General features: G+C 35.0%; 1 protein-coding gene across 1 annotated transcript in view; it reads left to right on the plus strand.

Annotated features, from left to right (window-relative positions):
* The first annotated feature begins 5790 nt into the window (after positions 1–5790).
* Positions 5791–24092, plus strand: part of LOC111054818 — a 46450-nt gene continuing 28148 nt past the window's right edge. Inside the window, exon 1 of the mRNA XM_039424545.1 lies at positions 5791–5943. The gene's annotated coding sequence lies outside the window, so the exon portion shown is untranslated. The remainder of the gene's footprint in view (positions 5944–24092) is intronic.

The raw sequence follows: 24092 nt of genomic DNA on the forward strand, positions 1-24092 counted from the left end.
CTCTCCATTTCAGTGCAGTAAAAATACCATTAAACTGTGGCTTGGTGCAAAACCTACTAATGTCAATTTTTTTCAAAAATGAGTTTAATACACTAATACATCACTAATATAGATTATTTTCAGTTCCAGAAGTGCCAATGTCCTATCTCAAAGCAATAAATGTTATAAAGTTTATACTACCAATGTCATGATTTAGTTCCACTCTCAGAGTGTGAAAACTACCAATGAAGACATATGTTTTTAGATTGTCATTCATACTCTGTGCCAGAACTACCAATGTCGACTTCTGCACTTCTAGCACTCGCATTTCCGTATCGAAATTCCATAGTTCGAAAAAACAAGGTAAACTTTCGAGCTGATTTGTGAGAAAGTTGATATTCTGACATAGGTAGTTCTTGCACCAAGCCACTATATATAATAATTATTATTATATTATAATACTAGAAATGCCATCTGGGAATACTCGAAGATGCCCAATCGACGTGTGCTGTTCACTCTCCAAGTTTTATAGACAAATTGTCACAACGAGCAGTGTCATTCGGTCAATTAGGAGATGTCATTTCAATTATGAATTCCCTACTATTGAATCAGAAACGCTTGTACTAACTTACACGCAAAACGAGAAAAAAAGGATTCAGGACATGTTAACCTGGAAGTTGTGAAACAATAAAAATACTCACAGTACATGAAGCTCAAGGCCTTACTTATAAGTACGTTGTTCTTGTGCGGATGAATACGAAGCAAATGGACATCTATAACAGTGTAAGTCATGCGATTGTAGTGCTAAGCAGACACACTCATGGCTTCTGCTACCTGACAGCGGTGATGAACGATCTGATGTCGTCAATAACAAAAAATGTCATGGAGTGTGAGGATGCATAATCAATGGCACGAAGGAATGTTGATCAACCTGCAGGGAGGAATGCATGCATCTAAACAACACAAAATCATGAACAATAATGATATTTTATATGTTGCAAATTATCTGGATGGAATGGATAAAATACAGGACAGTTTGATCGAAGATGCACAAAAACTCCATGATGCACTTGAAAACTGTGACATAACTGTTTTTAGCCTCAATATCAGAAGTATTAATAACAATTCTGATGATCTAATGATTCAACTAACTACAGGATATGTCTTATGATTTTGATGTGATTATTGACCGAGCGAAGTGAGGTCTAAGATTCAAGTCAACGGTTTGTCGTTTCTCTCAATGCTTTTATGTTGCGCATTTACGGCGAAACGCGGTAATAGATTTTCATGAAATTTGACAGGTATATTCCTTTTTAAATTGCGCGTCGACGTATATACAAGGTTTTTGGAAATTTTGCATTTCAAGGATGATATAAAAGGAAAAAGGAGCCTCCTTCATACGCCAATATTACCGTAAAAATCAGACTATAGAATATTATTCATCATAAATCAGCTGTCGAGTTGACTATAAATTGCATGCCATGACGCATGCAATTCAATATCTCAATGTAACTTGGTAAAAAATTTACAGCTGTGTAGACTTTAAATTGCATGCCTCATTGAATGCAATTTTTATGCACTATTAAATAGGATGCAAAGAACAAAAGCTCGTCTAGGCGCCCAGATGTCTTCTGGTTTTCTCGCGCTAAATTCTGGAAAGCGTTATATGATAATTAAATCTTCTGTAAGCATGATCTGATCAAATAAATAGTTAGTGTATCAGTGTGGAAGTGCTTATGGTTTTCGTTATAACTGCGCGAGGTCTAGTATTAACAGAGTATTGGATTAAAAATGATCATATTCCAAAATAGTTGAAGGGATATAATAATTTTTACTCGTCAAACAACCGTAATCAAAATGATGGAGTCGTAGTATACACGAAAAACGTTCTAAATGTACTGTCAGCCGAGTTGAATATTAGACAGGCAAATGTTCTCCACCTACAATAATTACAAACTACTAAAGAAAAATACAACATACTAGTAGTTGTGTGAACAGTAGACCTCACGCAGTATTCTCATCCACAAGTACCTGATTGAAACTATAGACCTTATGGAAATACAGCAATAGACTGGCTTCTCCACACATCTGTGTAATCACTTGTCAGCTGATTTATGATGAATAGTTCTATAGTCTGATTTTTACTCTAATATTGGCGTATGAAGGAGGCTTCTTTTTCCTTTTATATTATCCTTGAAATGCAAAATTTCCAAAACCTTGTATATACGTCGACGCGCAATTAAAAAAGGAACATACCGTACCTGTCAAATTTCATGAAAATCTATTACCGCGTTTCGCCGTAAATGCGCAACATATAAACATTAAGTGAAATGCCAAACCGCCGACTTGAATCTTAGACCTCACTTCGCTCGGTCAATTAGCAATTTAAAGATCTCCATCGAACTACAATATAACAGAGTTTTTAGAGGATTTGGAAAATGTACTCAATAAATTGCGAGGACAGTTAATAATATGCGCAGGATATTTCAACATCAATACGATGCTACCTAATCAACATCAACAACTCGACGAATATCTTGATTTATTGAGCGAACATGGCTTGAAGATCTGCATCAAACAAGCCACCAGGGTAACAACAGAGACATCAACATGCCTGGATTACATATTAACAAACTCCAAACAACATATATATCCAATAATATACCACTCTAGCATCACCGATCATTTTATCACCGTTTTGGGTTTACAAAGATGTCCGGAGCAAGTAACAGAGCGAATCTACATGAAACTGATTCCACAAACCGGAAAAAAATTAATTTAGCTGGTCTAAGAACATGTCTAGCAGAGGAGAACTGGGAGGGGGTTCTTGAAAGTAATGATACAGATATGGCCTACGAAAAATTTATAGAAATTTTACAACACCAAATGGATAATAACTCTCATCAGTACAGACCAAAAAAGAAAATTAAGATCATCAAACCTTGGATTACGAGAGGGCTTGTCTTATCCATTAGAAAAAGGAATTTTCTGAATAAAAAGAGGAAATTACAACCAGAAAATCAAGAACTAACAGCCCATTACCGTCTCTACAGGAATACGCTGACGTCGCTTATCTAGAGTTCAAAAGACGATTACTTCAAGAATAAATTCAATGAAGCAGGAAATAACATCAAGAAAACTTGGGAGATCATAAAGGATGCCACTGTTTCAAACCGAGAGAAGACAGAACAATTGAACGCTGTAGAAATAGGAAATAATGTTGTAACATTGAAAGATAATCCTAATTTATTACTGAATCTTATTAATGAATACTCTGTTAGTATAGGAGAAAACATGGCCAAGGAAATATCAGATAGTTGAGGTAAGAATATAAGTAGTGATATTGTAAATAGTTATAAGCCGAATGTAAGAGTACCTACCCAATTCTATGATTTTTCAATTTATTACATTTAATAATTAAATCCGCGACCAGATTTCCAATTCACAAAATAATATTTCAATAGAATTGAATGGGCTTTGATGTCATGTATGACAATTATAACAAGTTTTTTTAAAATGGGTGTCATACGCTGCTCTGCTCCCCATACTTCTATATTATAATGGAAGAGTGAATGAACATAAGCGTAGTAAATCGTTCTCAAAATATTCAAGTCTTTTAATTGGTTAATTCTGTAAAAAATTGTTATCAAATATTTCAGCTTGAAGCATAGATTCTCAATGTGAATGTCCCATTTAATATGCTGATCCACAGAACCACCTAAATATTTGATTTAACTCTTTCTCGTTGGACAAGTGCAATTAACTGTGATGTTGTTATGACTGTGTATTATCAGCTCAAGCTCATCAGGAGGCTGACCACTTCTGTTAGAGGAAAAAGATATGTATTCAGTTTTACTCGCATTTAGAGTTAAAATATGGCTGTTTAACCACGATTTAACTATTTCAAGACCACGATTAGCAGAGTTAAATTTTTCATTCCATGTTAAGCCTGAGAAGATCAGAGCAGTGTCATCGGAAAATGATAGTGTAACACCATTAGGAATACCTATCAATTTTCAATATGTCATTGACATAAATAAAAAAAAGTAGCGGCGATAGTACAGTTCCTTGTGGAAGTCCAAACTCTTTTATATTTTGAATTTCAGTTCTATCATTCATTGTTAAAACTTGAATTCGATCTGTCAAATAGCTCGCAAATAATTCTTTTGTTATTTCTCTTATTCCACAACACTCTAGCTTATGAAAAAAAGATAGAATGTGGTATAGAATCAAAATATAACAAATGTTTTTCTATTACTATCAAAACTTTTATTTAATTAATTTGTCAAGTGTAAGACAGCATCCTTGGTGGATTTACCTTCTTGAAAACCATACTGGTTACTCGAAATAAAATTGCTTTTTCTAAGAAAGTCCATCAATCTAAATTTTATAATTTTTGATAAATTGGTTAATAAGTTAATAGGTCTATAGTTTTGAGGATTTGCAAGGTCCATGGTTTTAGGTATTGGTTTTATTAAAGCTATCTCGAATTTTTTCGAAAAATATCTTAATAAAAAACACCTATTAAAACTGAATTCCAGAGGGCAAACAATGAATTTTGAGATTTTTTTAAACATATTCCACTAATGTTATCCACACTAGGAGGCGAGTTTGGTTTCAGCTCATGTATAAATTTATTTATTTCCGCAGTATCGGTTGGATTTAGGTTTTTTATGATTTAAAAATATGAAATTAATAATCAGTTACTCTCATAATGTGATGGATTTTATACTCTTGGGAAAGGAACTAAATGAATGTAGAAATGAACTACAATGTGAGAATGACGTTTTAAAAAACAGCTAACTGATCTTGAATCATACACTCGTGATAATTTGATAGTTTGATAGTTAATTTGATAGTAATCTCAGAAACTGCAAACGAAAATAAAAGTGTGTTTTCTTCAAATTTATGTGTAAATTACAAGTGTATCAAATTCATTATCAAAGGCCATAAATATTGAGCTGACTTCTAGGGACTTGAGCACAGGTCATAGATTACCTGGTCATAGGTCATAGGTTAGGGAGAAGGGGAGGATGAAACCAATAATTATTGTGTTCAATGAGACAAGACCAATTCAAACAGAGAAGACAAATTTGCGTGGATGTTAGATTCAAAGATATATGGCGGTATTTTATCCTGGTAAATCTGGAATTTCTATTAAAACAGTGAACAAATCATTGGCTCAAGGGAGAGTAGACGTTTTTCATCATTCTTTTTCTCCTTCTCTACACTGACGTTTGTTCCACTCTGTATTTAAAACCATCATTAGAAGAGATAGTCTATTCAGGTACACTTTTACACTTTTATTTCAAAGTTATATAAAAATACAATAGTAACAATTTTCAGATTATTTCTCTGGAATTTTTATTTTCAATTTGGAAAAAATTTCAAATATAAAATAATAGTTTATTGTTTTGACAGTAATTTAGTAAAGATAGGTTCATCGTTTGAAGATAAATTTCGTCCATGTGTGTATGTTCCGCTTTGCTGCCTGGGTTTTCACAACTCAACGATGCACGTAGACTCCAAACAGATCAGAAAACCATCTTGTGAAGCAGTATACAAATACAGTACACCCAACCAACCAGCAGCGAATGCCGTGTTGTATGATAATTTCGTTACACATGTTTGATGCAGAGCGGTAGCAATGTTTACAGTGCATTACGGTTTGTTTCCTCCCCCTCACTCCTCACCGCCACAGCAAGCACAGTTTCCGCCGGTAGTTTCCACGGTAGAGGAAGAGGGAAGATGTGTGAGGTGGTAGAGGAATGAGCGCGAGAGAGTGGGACGGGGTTTAGTCCAGCTCCAGTGTTGTTGGCTCCAGCCGTCAGTCGAGTCTGGAAGCGCGTGGCAGAAACTTGTCGGTGGCAGAGTGTGTCCCCCCGTCACCTCGTGTAATCAGCTGGGCCGGCGCCCACCCTTGTTACTCTTGTCATTTCAGCGCCAACGAAAATCAGGGAGCTTGTGAGTATACATATAACCAATGATAATATTATTTATTGCTTCATTTTACTTATTCGATGTTAGTAAAAAAAATTCATTTCAATTTTGGAATTTCACTTGATAGTAATAAATTATTGATCGTGTGAAACAAAATTCATGAAAGTGAAAACCGAAACTAAAACCGGTAGGAATGAACTCTAAAAACTACAATGCCATCTTTTGCAACTGTTATCAGTAAAAATTGTTCTTATCATATTAAGCTGTGATAGCCAATTGTTCAACTACAGTAGAACCAACCGATGAGAGCAATAACTAGGAAAATTTAATAACATTTTCAAGTGTATTGAATATTAAATTTGTAGAATTCGATAAAACATATTGTTCGAAAATTTCAATAATAGTATTATGTAAATTGTAATCATTACAGAGAAGAATATAATATTATATTATGAGATAGCTATAGCTGGACTGCCTAGATGTTTCTAGGTTTGAATGGAAATCATCACTGTGTGGAGAATATAATATGAGATAGCTATAGCTTCTAGGTTTAAATGGAAATCATCACTGTATGCAGAAAATTCAATAGATAATAGATGATGAGGGATAATAACTTCTTGAAAATGTGGCACCTGATAATAGGTAGGGTAGGAAATAGGAACAATAATGGAATTCCTTCTTAATCTCCACCTGAATCGTTCTTAATTTCCACATTTCTCGAGTCCTTAATGTTATTTGAATAGGGATTGATTTTTATTGTAATTATTGAAATAATCATATTCAATATTCTAAAAAGAATATATTATCAAGAAACTACTTGAATGATATTCTACTACTATTTGAATGATATCCATGTTCATCGTATGTGCTCACTGCTCACTGGTAATATTGGATCCATGCATCAAAATTCAATAAAGTGTTCATTCTGTAACATTATATGTAAATATTGAAACTGAGAAGTATTCTCCATCAATAATTGGTAATTAATTAATAATAATAATTATTATTCTAGTAAGCTTTTATTTGGAAACATCGAAGTTAATCAGTGATATTGTAGGAAATTTATTTTTTAATAAGTTTCAATATCCTTGAAAAAAAGTTTTTCTCATATATCTTTTCTCAACTTCTTTTCTTGCGATCTCACACCCTCCTACGCTCCGTAGAAAAATGCTACTGAATATTTCATCAAGCTGATTATTATTATAAATAATCGATCGTCTGATAGTCATCTACACCACCTCTTCCAAACAACACCTCTTATCTGCGTCTGCATTCAATTCGAAGATTAGATCTGAGGGAATCTCTCACACAAACCGTATGCTAATAATACGATTAGATCAACCCTTTCAAATAGATATTCTCAGAATCAGTAGACGAGAACCTTTGTTCTCAATAAACTTTGCGATAACTTACCTTTATGAGATACCCCGAAAAATTTCTGTTTCAGCAGAAGACAGAAGAGAACATTCTAGGAAAAGTAAACTTATACCAATGAACTGTAGTGAATTTCATTCACACCATCAACAGAATATTGGATTCGGGGGGGGGGGGTTTAGATAGAAATATAGGTAATATTATTACAAGTGTTTTGGGCGAAGTTGAGGCAATAAGAGCCCCCCTCTTCCACTTAACCCAAAAAAGGGGAGAAAAACACGAGGAAAACTGAGGAAAGCTTGGTGAAACTTAAAAGATATAAATTGGAGAGTCGAATAATTTGAGAAGAGAATTATCTCGATTCACAGTAGAAGGCCGAAGAAAGTGGCCTCTCTTTCTTCATGGGCATTAATTTGCTCATTACAGATCTGACCAAGGAATGCAAATGAGTAGGCCTGAGGTCGCTGCCATGTGCTGTGGCTGTTCCGTGTGTGAGTGTCACGCACCGCGGCGCTTGCATCTAATTCACGGCCAGCGCCAGACGTATGGCGGCTACTTGTTGTAAAAGCACTTCCATTAACTTAGCCTACTGCTGGCGTCCATTTACACTCCCAGTCTTATGTGCTGCCACAGTACAAGCACCTTGTATTGAATAATCGAAAAAATAAACAAAGTGATAAACGGGATTGCATGCTCTTTACAGGATTTTACCTTCACACAGAGGTCACTTACGGTCATCTTCACTCTGCTCGCAAGGCTGTTTCAATGAACTGCTAGCTCCTGATGATTATTTTAATTGCCGTGGGTACATATTCAAAATAGGTATGGTACATATTTAAAAGAAAAAGTGAAGAAAGAATATTCGTTTACACGGAACAGATCATTTGCTATCGATTGAAAGGGCTCATCACAATCTTGGAATTTACCACTTATGCAATGCTCTAGATCTGGGAAATCATTCTGATTTCCACAGGTTCCAAGCAGTTCATGATAATATCTCAAGATTTTCAAGATTCCTTTCCAAATCATTATATTATATTAATTTTTGTCAGATCAAATTGTCACATTGAACCATTTTGATGAACTCCTACTAACCAGTATCAATACATTTTGAAACTGCCTATTCTGTGATCATAATCTCTTTATGAAACTATCTCAATTGAGTATGAAGTGAATTGTTGATTCCCATTCCTATTCGACTTGCTAGCCTTCTTGGAGATCTTTGTCGATCCATCCCCTCCAGCAGTTTAGTTCATCACCAACTGTTTAAAAATTCGGTTCTAAAAAATATTTATAATTTCATTTTTATTATTAGTGTGGAATTGGAATAAGAATCTCCATCCAAAATCTGTATACATTGTTAAGTTGGTTATCATAAAATATAAACACATACAAGTCGGCAAGTAGCCTATGAAACTTGATTGAAACTAATACCGTAATAAGTTGAAAATTGAATTTTAAACCTTATTCCATCAATAAGGCAATTCGTATTTTGAATTTTCTGAATTGATACTTCGAGCTCTTACAGTTCCAGTAATTATGTAGTCTAGATAACTTGAAAATATTGTTTTTATCAAGACTTGATGATAGATCGATATTTTTATCAATATTCATTTATCAGATATTATTTATTTGATACTTGTTTATGAGAATAAGATTATACTCATTTTAAGTTTCCCAAATTAATATTTCGAGCATTTACAGTTCCTGTGATTATGAAGTCTAGAGAACTTGAAAAAATTGAATTTATCAAGACTTGTTGATGAGAATTTTAACGACACATTTTTAAAAGTCTCCCTCTTTGCATTGTGTAAATCAATTGAGTCCCCGGTATATGAGCTATTTTATGCATCACTGCTAATAACACAATAAACTTGTACTTCACCAGCTCAACGTGGAATACGATGAATAAATATTCTTGAGAATTTGTAGCATATCCAACATACTTTGAACCAATAATATTGTTCTCTACTAAGAATTGGGGGATGTGAAAATTATGGAAATTGTTGTGTAACGTGAATATAAAACATATTTTACTCAAGAATATTATAAGTCATTCAGGATAAATGGATCAGGATAAATAGGTCGAGACGAGTGCTAGTCCATTTTCTTCTCCGAAAACTTACAAAAACATCCATTTCATTTTACAGCTAGCAGGATAAAGAATTAAATGCTCCGTCATCTACAGATGAGAAAAAACATCACCCCATGAGCTAGAGGAAAACTCCATCCTTCACTTCGAGGCGAGATCGATGATTTCTCATGTTCTCATTTCCAGATGATATTAATATTTTGAAGATCCAATTCTCAGAGAGTATTTTCTTTTGACATTGCAACTTATGAGTTTCCTACGCTTGAGCTTATGTTGTTAATGCGTCTTCTATTTAATCGACTTCGACACGACTGACTAGAGATTATTTACTTGGAAAAATCATTACACAAAAACTACTATACAGTATAACGTTAAATCTTGGCCGTATCACAAAGGTTAAATAAAAATCCAAAAGCAAACATTGAACCTACATGTCAATTTTTATAAAAAAACAACTACTGGATAAAATAATCTGCATGTGTATGAAGGTAAACGGAAGTAGGCTAGTGTGCCGTAGTTATATTAATCTTGTTACAAAATTTGCAATTTTCTAGCTTTTTCTAAGCAGCAAAGCAGACAGAATGAGTGTCATATTATCATATATCTAGATAAAAATAGCAAGAGAATCACGAATAAGATTCTTCAATCTATGATTGAGATTCATTTCTGCAATTCAATTATGAAAACTGGAAGAAGTGACTTCATTGTATTGAGCAAACTAAAAAGATAATCCTGAAAAAAAGCTTATCAACTAGTTCTGGATGTTTCAACTGATTGAAAAAGCCCTTATGTGTCGCACTTCTTTCGGTAAGAACAGGTCGCTGTAATAAAAATGCTCTGCTAGCATTCTCGATAGGTTGAATCAACATAATGCATCGCCTCACCCCCACGGCATAAGGTCCTAAGTAGACCAACCCATCATCTCTCTCAGCTTTATAACGTGTAAATCGTCTACTGTATTGTTCCGTTTATGGATGCACTCTAACGGCATACCCTAAATGCATTCATCGCTTCTCTTAAACACATAAATCTCCAGCCAAGTGATGATTGCAGGTTGACTCATCAATAATAATTTTGTCTGCGCTGAAAGCTATAGCAAAACATATTAAATGAGAATTTTCATCAATGAAGTGGAGCATAAAATGAATAATAACAATAATTTGGCAAGCGGTTTAAAGCAATGAGCCAGCATCTTCCCATATGGGAGGCGAATATCCATTTCTTTGAGCGTCAATTACAACTACCGTCTATGAAATCCAGTCCGAAAGAGATTTTGCACATTCGCTTTGCTCCCCACAACCGTTGCTCCGCTACGCCTTCCATCATTCAATTACAATGCATTTCTCTCGTCTCTCATCTCGATTCCCACTCGGTAACAACATTGTATGATTGACTGTCAACCCAGTTCACTAACAATAATACTTTCTTTATTTCTCTCACCTCATCACATGGTAATATCAAGTAAGAAGCAAACTTGCATTTTTGAGTTTCACAGTACGTAATAAGCTTATATGAATATTTTTATTATAAATTCCATATCTATTTCAAATAAAAACAAAAATCCAAATACAGTACCGGTAGCACTAAATGAATATGATGAGTCTGATATCTGATTGGCTTCAGATTAATGTCAATGCATCTTCTATAAAAGTCAATTTTTCATAATGAATAAAAGATTCTTTGCTACATTGATAACCCTGACAAAAAAGTGGCCTACTTCCACTTTCTGTTGATACCTGGATATTAGTGATTTAAATTTTGACGAAGATTGAAAAAAGGTGTAGTTATCAAGCATATGGGAAAAATTATAATGTATACTTATCCAGTTTTTCGGGGGGTTTTTGATAGGAGCATATTGGACTGCAGCTTCATCAAATCCATTATGGGAGCTCTCGGGAATAATGTCTTGTCGTTTAGAACGCAAAAAATAGTAGTCAGGAATTAAAATTCCCGAAAGTAGTCATTGAATTTACATTCGAGTAGAATGTTTTATGATGTATTTTGAGGCGTATCATACTCGTGGGGATAAGATTATAGGATTTATTGTTTATTGAAGCTTACGAGTATTGACGAGTGATATTCATAGGTTAGGCAAAATCCTTACGGTAATCTTCACACTAAATCACTCATTTTCTGGTTACAGGAAATAGAAGATGGAAGATGGCAAAACTAATGATATGTTACATAAGGTGGCAAATGATATGATTACATTTTTGAAAGAAACGTCAAATAAAGGGTTAAAAGTACTAAAAATCTGAGTTCAATGTAACATATACTAAGAGCAAAAAATTACCACTTTCGAAAATGTCATGGATGAGGATGAGGACTTTTTGTCTAAGTTTTGACAGGGCTCTGATAAAATCCAAAAACTTTACGTCATGGAATCGAGTAAAAAGCGTAATTGATGCAGATCGTTCCGTCAACACTGGGCTTAATTGAATTATGATTGCTTTCTCATGAATATTCTGTCTGCGTTATTAATTGTTTCCATAAATTGGAAAGAAATTTGATGCATATTTAAAGGGCTTTCTCACAAAAATAATGTTGAATTAAGCTATTGTGAGTGATGATGATGAAGCGTGTAGCGACTGTAGACCTACTGATGATCTATATATATATTACTTCGTTAATAATTTATTATGGAGAGTTTAACATACTACCCAATATAAGGGGTCTCATCATTCAAGGACTAAAATCAATTAAAAAAGACTCATGACTTGAGACTTGGAGAACAATCGTGATAAAACATTTTTTAAAGGATTTGAATCCCACAGTTCTTATAGGACAGGGTCTGTTCCAATTTTCAGTATAGAGGCATACATTTCATACAATAAATATTTTAAGTCTACATTAATTGTTTTCGATTCCTATTTGATGTAAATAAACTTGAAAAATCTGGTGTGGCGCACTCACACAACTTTCCTTGCCGTTATGAAAATTGATCAGCTGACGCTAGTGTTCCCGCGCATCGCAAGTCTACTATTCTAGGATTTGAGCCAGCTGGTGACAGGACAATAACGCTGTAGACACACGAGGTCTGCTATCTCTACATAGTGAATGATTTAATAGAATGAACAGTTGCCAACATTTTGCAATTGACTAATCTTATTTTCTCGAATTTCGAGCTTATTTTCAATTTTAGGTGAAAATGTTACTGAACATTAATTGTAGAGATTTTTATGCTCAATCTTTTCCACTCGAATTTTTTTGTTCAAATTGTATCTGAAGCATGATAATTGGGAATCTAAAACCAAACTTTGCATAGATGGTGCAGTGCAATTTTTACAGATATGAGACTTGTGGCAGTTGATAGAGCTTATCAATGACTTTTCTAGGTATGAATTTGATCAAAATCGTTGGAGCCGTTTTCGAGAAAATCGCGAAAAATCCTGTTTTTGACAACATTTCCGCCATTTTAGCCGCCATCTTGAATTGCATATGATCGAAAATGTTCGTGTCGGATCCTTATAGTGTAAGGACCTTAAGTTCCAAATTTCAAGTCATTCCGTTAATTGGGAGATGAGATATCGTGTACACAGACGCACATACACTCATACACACACACACACACACACACACACACACACACACACACACACACATACAGACCAATACCCAAAAACCACTTTTTTGGACTCAGGGGACCTTGAAACGTATAGAAATTTAGATATTGGGGTACCTTAATTTTTTTCGGAAAGCAATACTTTCCTTACCTATGGTAATAGGGCAAGGAAAGTAAAAAGTATCAGCTCAGGTGGTCAGCCTTCTGTAACACCTCCTGTTGCCTCATCAAAATGAACAGCTTTTTTGTTTCAATTTTTGGGGTGTCTGGATTGATCAACAAAAAGCAGCCGTGATGCAGATGAAGAAGCTCTATTTAAAGAGCAGCTCTGTCATGATCCATTGATTTGGTGGCAGAGGCGGTTCATTACCGTCACCGATCCGATCCCGCCGCGGTGACAGTGACGCGGTAAACATTCGACCAGTCTTATCAACTGCATAAGAAACTAGGCCGGCGGCTCAGTCTGTAGCAGTAGGAACAGTAGGCCTACCAATGCTACTACTAGACGAATTCTACTACTACACTACGGTACCGGTTTCGTTTTTTATTCTGTAAACAAACTACTGCAATGACACGCATTTTCTTTGTTTTTGGAGGCATAGTTGATAGTACCGAGTAGAATGTTCAAATTAGGAACCTACAGTACCTACTTCAAATTTCCACTCGGACTGTCAAGCTTTTTTAAATTGTATGCCGTTTTCAATTTTATCCTAGACTATTCTAGAAAACTTCAATTTTATTGAAATATTTTTATTTATCCAATTTAATGATTTGTAATATCTCATACAGTTCCCAGCACTCTCGATAGTGGAACTCTTGAATTTGATAAATTGTTGAATTGATAGCCTAGCTAGAAAAAGTTTTGACTGTGATCAATCATAAAGTAATTATTCTTTGATGCAGTTTATATTTAATCTTTATACTAAAAGGCCTGATATAATAGGTGCCTGCTACTATGGAATATATGTTTCGAATGGAATTCACTGTATATTCTCACTATATTATAGTACTCGCGCTTCGCCCCCTGCACCACCAGTAGGGTGGGTTAGCAGCCTCCGCGCTTCGCGCTCTCGCTGAGAGGCGGTCTTCGCCCGCCCAATCGCTTTTTATGACTGTATAGCGTTGGGTAGCAGCCGGAGCGCGAAGCGCGGAGGTCACATGATCATGATTTCCAAGTAACCTATCGTTTCAATGTTTCAATCATGGAGTTTACATCCTTCCAGGATTTGAAAAATAATATATTAGTGAAAAATCATGGAGCATAGAATCTTTCATCTAGTATAAAAGATTGACTTTTATAGAAGATGTAACTGAAGCCAATGAGCACTATCTTCTTCATTCAGTGCTACTGTATTTGGAAATTGTTTGATTTGAAATAGATATGGAATTTATAGGGGAAAATATTCATAAATAAGCTTATTACGTACTGTGAAACTCAAACATGGAAGTATCATCCTTTCCTCGTCACGTATTCTCAACAATATTCTTTTTGAGTTTCAATGCTTTGAGAAAATATAATTATTTGTTCAGTGATTTTTATCATGAGAAGTAATGTGATAAAAATGAGTATATTTCGTATTGGTTTCCCTTATTTTAACATGAAATGTAATATCTGATTTAACGAAATTAAATAATTTTTATTGCAATGATAGGCGGGTCAACACATCGAATCATGTTCACAGGAAACTTCTACAATCGAAGTTGATGAACTTCCTCTTCATCAGTTACGAGGCTACTCGAGACTGACTTTTGAACTTCCACTCACTCCTTGGAATCAATAATCGCTTTGAAATTTCTTGGAAGCTTCACGTTATTGATTGGCTTCTGCCCTTAGAAATATCAGTTCCGAAACTCTACCCTACAACTTAATTAGTTTCGAATCTGCACACTGCAGAGCATCAGCTTCTCAGAAAACTCGAAGAAACCTCTTCTGCTGTTCAAATAAAAATAACGTCTCAAGGTTTCCTGTGAATCTGTGAATGAGTCTAGAGAACGGGAAATGTTGCAGGTGGTAAGCTCAGCTCAGCGTTTATCAGCAACTTACCGCGGGAAATGAACTGGCTGTTTCAGGTAGATAAACAAGAATACGGTCCTTTCACAGTTCAATTGGCCTCTGCCAACTAATCCTTCTGTTTTTCCTCGGACGAAAGAAAAGCACAGATACAAGTCTGTATGCTCTGCTTTAGACGGAGACTTTTGGCCCGAAGGCTCGTTCCAGTAATTAAAAATCTTTCAAATTAACTGTTGAAACGGAGAAACATTTCGAAACACAAAAAACATGTTCTTTTTACTCGTAATTTCTTTTTCTAGAGCATGTTATGCTGATAACATCCCTTTAGAATTACACGTTATGTAGCCTACTAGAATGATGAATGAAGTACATAACCTATAGGCGAGTGCAAAAGCTTGTTGTCAGAAGTAATTAAACATTTCGTTTTCTGGATTTTCTTTTTTCCACTATATGTATCTGTTATTATAACATTTGCAAATGAGAGTGGATGAGAAGAAGAAATTCATTTTAGTTGTTCTGCTCATCCTCAACATACTAGGATCAGTGGCTTCTAATGTAGGTTGCCACTTGCCAGTTTCATTATCATGTTCCTCCCATGTTTAATTTTATATTGTCTTACTATGAACCTGAGAATTAATTCATGAACCAACGAAGTAATTTACAATCTATACTCCAATAATGTTTTTGATTATACCCACAAAATTGATTAAATAGTCAACCCTACTAAGTACAGCATTTTTAATAAAGATCCACAGTTTCTTGTTGAAGCCAATATAAATCTTGAGCTGTACAAGTATGCTCTACTGGGTAGGCTACTTATATCAAGATAACATGTAACTAGAGCTATGTTTTGAATAATTACTTAAAAATGGAATTAAATAGCTATGGAATCAATTTTCTCAATTCGACATTTAAGCGTTTCACTTTTTATAATTTTGATGATTATCGTCCTGATTTAGAGTTCTGAGAGAATAATTAGATAAAAGTATCGATCGTAGTATTTCAAAATGATGATCAATTATTAGATTCCATGACCTTAGAAGATCCTGAAAAATGCATGAATCCATTGCGATCAGAATGTTCCATTGAAATTTAGCATATAAAATTCAAACCTCCAGACATCACAAATCACCACTTTATATTAGAAATCTACTTTTTTGGCACCGCTATAAGCGAATTCATCATAAACATGTGGCATGAGAGGTGCAAGACTTCTTGAAACCTCTAGTCTAATCATTTTCGTATAAAACATCCTTGAACTAATGATCCTCTGCAGCTTCAAGAACCAAGGAAGTACTCTTGGAATAAACTCTATCCATTTTAATCTCTTAATCATAAAGAAATTTTCTGTGATCATATTAAAAGTATGTAACAACAAATAATTTATAACGGTACAGTAATTTCAAGAATTTTTCTCGAAAAAAGTTAATCTAGATTAGATTGATGTACAATATTATCGATTCTGAATATGACCCTATTTTTGCAAAGGTTGGTTCCCACTAAAATAGGTTTGTTGTCATGAGCTGCAATTTTCCATGCTGGAGGACGAGCGGGAATCTTTCTCATGTTGGAAATTGGATGCTTGCGACTGAATAAATGTAGTTGGAGTTGGATTGCAAATGTTGAACGCTATCGTAAATAGCATAATATATCTTTGGAACGGTGACGCGGATTGGATTTGTCAGAGTCTTATCCAGGATATCTTATCCGGAACGTGTGCTTATCGCAGAGAAAGAGATTTGCGGCAGTCTGGAGCCGTTGCCTTTATATCAGTGCTTATCACTAGCAGGCCATGGTCTAGCACTCAACTCCTCTGGGGAAAGAAACCGATTTCATTGGGTCCAAGTCAGTTCACGTTCGGTCTCCAAAGTCCAACTCAACATCCGAATCGATAAGATGGAGCGGCTCTGAACATGAGAAGAAATTGTGATTTCATCCAATGGAGTGGAATTGGAAATGCACTTCAGTCCGAGTTGTTTTCGTTGTCTGATCAACGAGAGTAGTTGCCACAGTTGACAGAAGAGATATTTTCAATAGCACTTCTCAGCATGGGACATCTCCAGTTGATTGAATGATACGCCAGTTTGAAACCTTACCGATGTACATTGATGTTCTATTTATTCCAGAATATCGAGCTTTCCAATTGTCCATATTATTCAAAAATTGTTGTGTCCGATTCCATACTGTTAACGTCTAGTTGCATAGTTTTTCTATACGGAGTTTTGTCTGTCTTTTCAAATTGCATTGTTAACTGCTATTTTGATAGCTGTTCATAGTTTGAAAATAGAAACTTATATTCTTCCAAATGTTTTGAATTTTGGAACCGATCATTCGATACTACTATGCCTTGAGAAATAATAAGTCCAACAATGATTGCCGGCCGGATAGGTCTAGTGGTCTGGAGAGCAACAATCTTTAGTCAGCCAGCACCACATGATTCGTGAGCTAGAATCCAGCTGGATTCTTCGTCATGAACGATTTATCATCTCATCAAACCACCCACGCACTTTTCATTATACACGCACTGTAAAAATCTTATGTGAGCATCATGCGCAATAAAAATCATAGGAATGATTTTTTCAAACCTGTTTGAAACAAATTCATGGGGGAAAAGGCAAACTCAACCTCACCATTGATAGAATACATTTTGTGGTTTATATTTTTCTTTGATTACTGAAGCTACGTTTTTCTAAATCTCAGAGAGATGCTTATGAAGTTTGTTCTCATTCCAACATTATTGATGTCATCGTAGTATAAACACACTATAACTATAATAAATCGTTATAGTGTGTTCGAAAATTACAATAAAACTCTGGAGCATCAGCTGCTAAATAATTAATCACTTATAAAAATGAATGACTATAGCTGCTTTATAATTGAGTATTCAATTGTGGATGAATCCATGTCCCCCGAGGAAACCAATAATTCAATGTACCCATAGAAATCTATATAAGGCGACTGCATTTATTCCAACTCTTAATTGTACAAAGGAAGGCGCAAGGGATGAAAGGAATCCTTGATTGCTGGTTGACTATAATTAATTTAGCCTGGATCCAATTACAAACAACCAACAGCCACATGAAATGTCGCCGACGTAATTTGAAGCTTATTCAGTGCGGTTAGCGAATAGTAAAACTGGCTTTCTGCTCCTTTTACATTTGCTGCTGGAAGCCATCAGAGTGCCATGTACCTGCTCCTTCTCACTCTCCACTCACACCCTCACATTCATACACACACTTGCGGTTCCTGTATTCTGTCTATTCCCGGGAAATCTTTAATAATAGATGGCACTCAACTTCACTCACGTCGTGAAACCGAGCTTGCCTGCTGCGTCATTTACGCAGGAGACCAAACGTGCTTGTTGTTTCAAGCTTCCTGAATAATGTGCAGCTTATCAATTATAACGCTTCCCACGACTCATACACGTAACTTCTGTGGTGTAAACTCATGCATGACTTTGTTTTGCTCAACAATTTAGATGCGAATATTTGAGTCCACAATGACTACAGAATCAAACATACTCTTGATGAATTAGCGAGCCAAGTAATTATTTCCACCACAAAAACCAAAGTCTTGTCTAGGTTCGAGCTGAGAAATTGTGACAAGGATCTCTCATATCTCATATTGTCAAAACTTTTGTTATCTGGAGTTTTAGTACATTCAAGAAGATACTTAGATACAGGTTACTTCCCGTACAATTTGAAGACAAACGTTGAAACTTTAGTATTTCTGGACGAAAATAAATTTGCCTCAATTGTAGGCTTGACGTGCGGTGAAAAGTGCAGAGGAGCCCGAGCACTGAGTCTGAGTGAACAGTGGTCGAGTTTCCTTGCTGGAGCTGGACAGATGACTGGCAAAAAACCAGTTTCCGTTGACATCTCGGCCATCTTCTTTGATTGATTTGCGCTCGATTCGTGCTGGCAACATAACTGTGATTTATCTGCCTCTGGAGACAACAAACCACGCATGAAGGGAACCTTCAGCTTCAGACGAATTTGGAGTGAGCGAGACGAAATCATTTCACTTATCCATTCTCTGGAGAAGAATTCAAAATAATTCTATCCGATTTTTCCGCGAAGGATGAGACTGACATTGCATGTGTGTCTGTGTCTCATGTCTCATTACCATCCTTTCTTTCATTCATTCTCAAAAAGCCCGGGTCTTATTGACGAATTAATTGTAGCAAACAAGATATTTCCAAGTGTTACTGTAAGACATGTGAATTTCAAGTATTTACTATAACTATGTGTTTTTTTCCACTTTTGAAAATTTCTTGATTTATACATCCCGACTGAGAAACTTTGCATAAATTCGCGAATGACAAGAAATGTATCAACGAAATTCTCTATTCAATGAAGAAGGGAATGAGAGAAGAGATGAAACAGACCATGTATGACTACAGAAGGATAAGCTGTTACGAATCTTTTCCCTATTATATAAATCTTATCTAGGAAAAATGTTATTGATTTTTTGGATAATTTAGGGCTGAGAATATTCTCCAAGTAGAAGAAGGTGAAGTTTCTACAAAACACCAAAGTGATTGAGAGCTACTTTTTAAAGCCTTCCCATGTCAATCGATAGCTTCATTTATTTGCTGTCAACGCATTTTATCACGGGGAAGGGCGTTTTCCTTCCATCCACAATCATTATCAAAGTCTAAAGAAATTTGGAAGGATGGAAGCTGTAGACTTCTATTGTGTCCAATTAGACTTCTAAAGCAAAGCAATTACGTAGAAGGTTTAACCCAGAATATCAGTAGATTGATTACCTCATTTGGATTTTGCTCTAGTCATGGGTGATCCAGTTTCATCTCTAGATCACTGAATGGTAACGATGAGATTAGATAAGGTTTCTTCATTTATGTATGTTACAATAATTACTGGCTTATACACTAATTTACATTAAATGGCGGTAATGCTAATTATTCAATGAATTATTAGCGATGATAGAGAATGTCTTATCACACAAATTGAGAAAAGCGCCATGCTATCGATTCTCCCGTTGGAACTAAGTCTTTGGCCATCGTAAATGAGTTATATTGGATATCACCTCCATATCAATCCATGCAAAAGCTCAGTATCTATGTATTCACACGTAATAAGGATGATGTATCATCCTCAGAGAAAACCTCAATGGCTCGCATGATTAGTATGCTTCACATATTTTTATGAACTTGAGAGTGGATGAAATGAATATTATTCCTTTTTGTTATGCTTCACGTATTCTTATGAGTTCAAGAGTGGATGAAATTGATATTTTCTGTTTTATTAGCGTTTCCCTCGTGTTTTATTCTGAAAAATGTTCATCATATTACAGAATATTTCTGCTCTGCGATTTATTGCAATTTTATCCTGCAAATTTTATTTTTTAAAACTGTTTTGCTGGATTGCGCTGTTTGGTTTCACAATGGCATCTAATTCCTGAATCATTTGAGGAATCACCATCATAGAGAATATGAATGGAAATTTCAAGAAACAAAATATTGTCGTGGAGTACAGTTAAGAAATGAAGGAGTAAATTACTAGCCTCCTGTCGATTCATTTCCAGCAATTATGGTGCGCCAGTAGCAATTTCTTCATTCATACTTCTCCTGGAGTCACAATCCTTTCTATCCTGCAATTATCTCTGATTCTGTGATTGCCTGGTCATCACCTTATAAGTTTACGACTCAATCTATGTGATCAGCTCATCAACTGGTCTGTCTCTGTTTGTGTGCATTGCACTCAACTTAACGGTTTGATGTCTAGATTGCAGAAGCTGCTGTACTCCCTCTGAAACATACAAGTGGAAATTTATATTACTTCAATTGATAACTGAATAACATAATGTAAAAATGGATATCATATTCAAATTTTAGATTGTTTATTCGAGCCTAAGAAGCTAGTCAAGCTGGAAAATTTTAAAAACTTCCAATCAGGTTATTGGTTTATCAAAACTATTCACACAAACCTTGGATATTTTATAAATCCTTCCGTTGGAAAAAATATGCAAATCCCCCAATTTCTCTACAGTACTATGTACTATATGAAATATAATTTATTTCTCACTGAATTTCAATTTTTGTTATTTGAATAATATAAATCGTTTCTCCCTCACAGTCAACCGCTCATATGAGAAATCGTTTCCGATATCCTGTACACCAGTACAAGTGCAGTATTTATATTTATTCAGTGTAATGTTCTTTGTTTTTTTTAGTAAAATAATATAATTATTATTCTACTTCATTTTATTTTCCTATTATTGATCCAAAGAAAAACATTTTGAGAGAAATTAAGGCATGGGAACTGTCATGATCGTTATTTATACATTCAATGAACTCATCAATTTTCACTTATCATGAAAACATAGATTTTGACGAGTTCATGCGATGAACTCATCAAAATCTATTTTCAACATTGAAATTTATCGAACATGGATGTGCATGAAGTCTATTCTATACCAATTTCAGTACATAAACATGGAATTGAAAAGAAGGGTTTCAGACCTGACTTACCGAAATGAAGTTACACTTCTAATATAATCAATGTGGGTTATTTGATTATGCATGAGTTTTCTTATTTGATATTCCAATTTATATCAACAAAATTGAAAATATTATCATGTGGTAAATTGATTCGGGGGAAATCAATACCTAATCAATACCAATCTACCTAAGATGAGTGGTAGGTAACAGCCATGATCTCAGACTGATTGTGTGTCAGGACCACATAACTTTTTACTGTTGAGAAACTTGTTGAGAACTGGAGTTATATTACTGAGAGAATGGGTTTTATCATGAATGTCACACAGATTTCAATGTTTGCTCTCTGTATACGTAATCAGCAATATTTTCAAGATTTCAAGGAAGTAATTGCCTAGATAAAAAATATGGACCCGAAAAATACTTTGAAGATTGTAATTCATGAAAATTATTGCAAACCCAGTGTTGAACTCAGTCATCGAACCACTATTAGGTGTCCTGTATTCTGATTGGAGAAGATGCTGGATGTCCATTGATTGTTGAACGTGGTCATTTCCGCATGCTTTATTCAACAGCCTTCACATTCTAGGTAAGAAGGAATCACGCCAGTAGGTAACTGCCGGTCATATTGTTGGCTTGGCATAATTCAGTTATGTCTCTCGTTTGCAAACATTAAAACGGTAGCGGCCGTAAAAGAATGGAGCCGAATGCTGCTGGAGTTGGAGTTATGGCTTCTTGCACAGTAGTCAGTAGTCACCAGTCACCACATCAGTGGTCCGGCGTCACCAAGCTAACTGTTTCTTTTCAGCATCAGCGCACGACCACGGCTACGGCTACTCATCAAACACAATTAGTTTGACCGAATGAAAAATTGTTTCCATCCAGACAAGGGTGCCATCCACGTGTATCATAATAAAAATCGGTTAACCTCTTTCATGTTTGAAACTATTTCATGGCTTGGTAATAGTAATTATTGACTGTAACTGTACTCTAAGAAGTCATAATAAATTTCAAGTATCATTAACCTCCTTTATTTAAAATGTTATAGCACTTCAATAACAATTTCTTCAACTCCTTAACGGCTATCAAATATTGGAACAGCTATTCTTACAAACACTTACAGAGGAAGTAGGAAGTACTGTAGAAAAAATACCTAAAAAGAAGCAACTTTCAGGTTTAGTTTGATGTGTAGAAGTGCTTTAATATCTTGGAATGTGTTATTTTCATTAGTAAAACAAGATTTGAACTTGAGGTTGAGTGTTGAGGCTTAAGAGGTTGAGTGATAGAGAGGACTTAAAATTCGTAACTCCTCCTAATAAAGAATTATTTCATTTCTTTTTCATTTATTTCAAGAACTTTAATGTTCTACGAATCCGGCCATCAACTTCAATCACCTTTTACCTCAAATCTCAGAATAAAAAAGTTTCCGAGAATGATTATCGGACTGAGGAAGTATTCCCCTCCTCAGTTCGACATGGATATAATGGAGAGAGAAGAGTTCCGATAAGTTCAGGAATATTTGTCGTGGAAATTATAATCTATAGAAAGCGACATGAGTATAAAAACGATTACAAGTGGAGAAACTATTCTAAATCACAAGAGACAAAGCATCTACTATAAGGTACTTTGTATTTTGATGTGCAGTTGTTTCAGTAAGCATGCTGGGTCTGAGAGAGAGGAAAAGAGTGGGTTGTTGAGGACAATTCCTCGTTGATAGTATTATTATTGTATGTTCATAGCATATTCATATTAATGTGTTCAGATTTGATTGGGGAGAGTCTTTGTATTGATGGTCTCTTTATTCTTTTTTCACTTCTTTATGTTGTGTTATTATTTTTTTCTTTTCCTTTGTATTTTTCTTTTTCCAGGTAAGAGGTAACCAAAATATCTAATTGCTCTAAGAATCAAACTACTTGAGATATCAAGAAACAAGTAGAAGTAGAATGGTAGTACCTTTGAATCCTATTATATTAAACGAGCAATCTCTGTATTTATATATCTGTTTATTTTTATATTTGGTTATTTTTATATCTGGCTATTTTTATATCCGGTTATTTATGTTTTTAACGGATCTCGAAAACGGCTCTAACGATTTTCACGAAATTTGAATCACAGTAGGTTTATGATATAAAGATTCGATTGCTCTAGGTCTCATTCTTGGGAAAACTCGCTGATCGACATTAAAAGGATAATTCATCCTTGGCTGAAACAGCTGTGGATAGTAAAAAAGTGAGTATGTGAAAAATCAAAATATCGCTTCCCCGAAATTCATAAGATGACGTATAGCCAGCTGTGAAATATAAACACGATATTTTAGAGAATTGTGTTCTGTTTATCAATAAATAAAAATAACGAGCGAAGCTTGGTGCCCCGATACTAATCCTGAAACCGCCAATTGTACAATATTTCAATACTAGTCATGATAGAAGACTAGATAGAGATAGATAGTCCAAAGTCATCTGATTTAACATTTAGAAGCGAAGAAGCCATGACATCCAGAATCCGCCACGATGTCACAATGTACAATTTTAATGCTACTTGTGATGGCAATAGACCAAAGTCTTCTCAAGTTTCATCCTAAGGTGGTCCTAACACTGCTGGGAGTCTCCATGATTTTCTGTGTAGCTTTTCTCAGTAATCTGAATATCATGTCACTTCATCTTTAGTCTCCAAA

This window comes from Nilaparvata lugens, chromosome 3, assembly GCF_014356525.2.
Source record: "Nilaparvata lugens isolate BPH chromosome 3, ASM1435652v1, whole genome shotgun sequence".
Taxonomy (NCBI): Eukaryota; Metazoa; Arthropoda; class Insecta; order Hemiptera; family Delphacidae; genus Nilaparvata; species Nilaparvata lugens.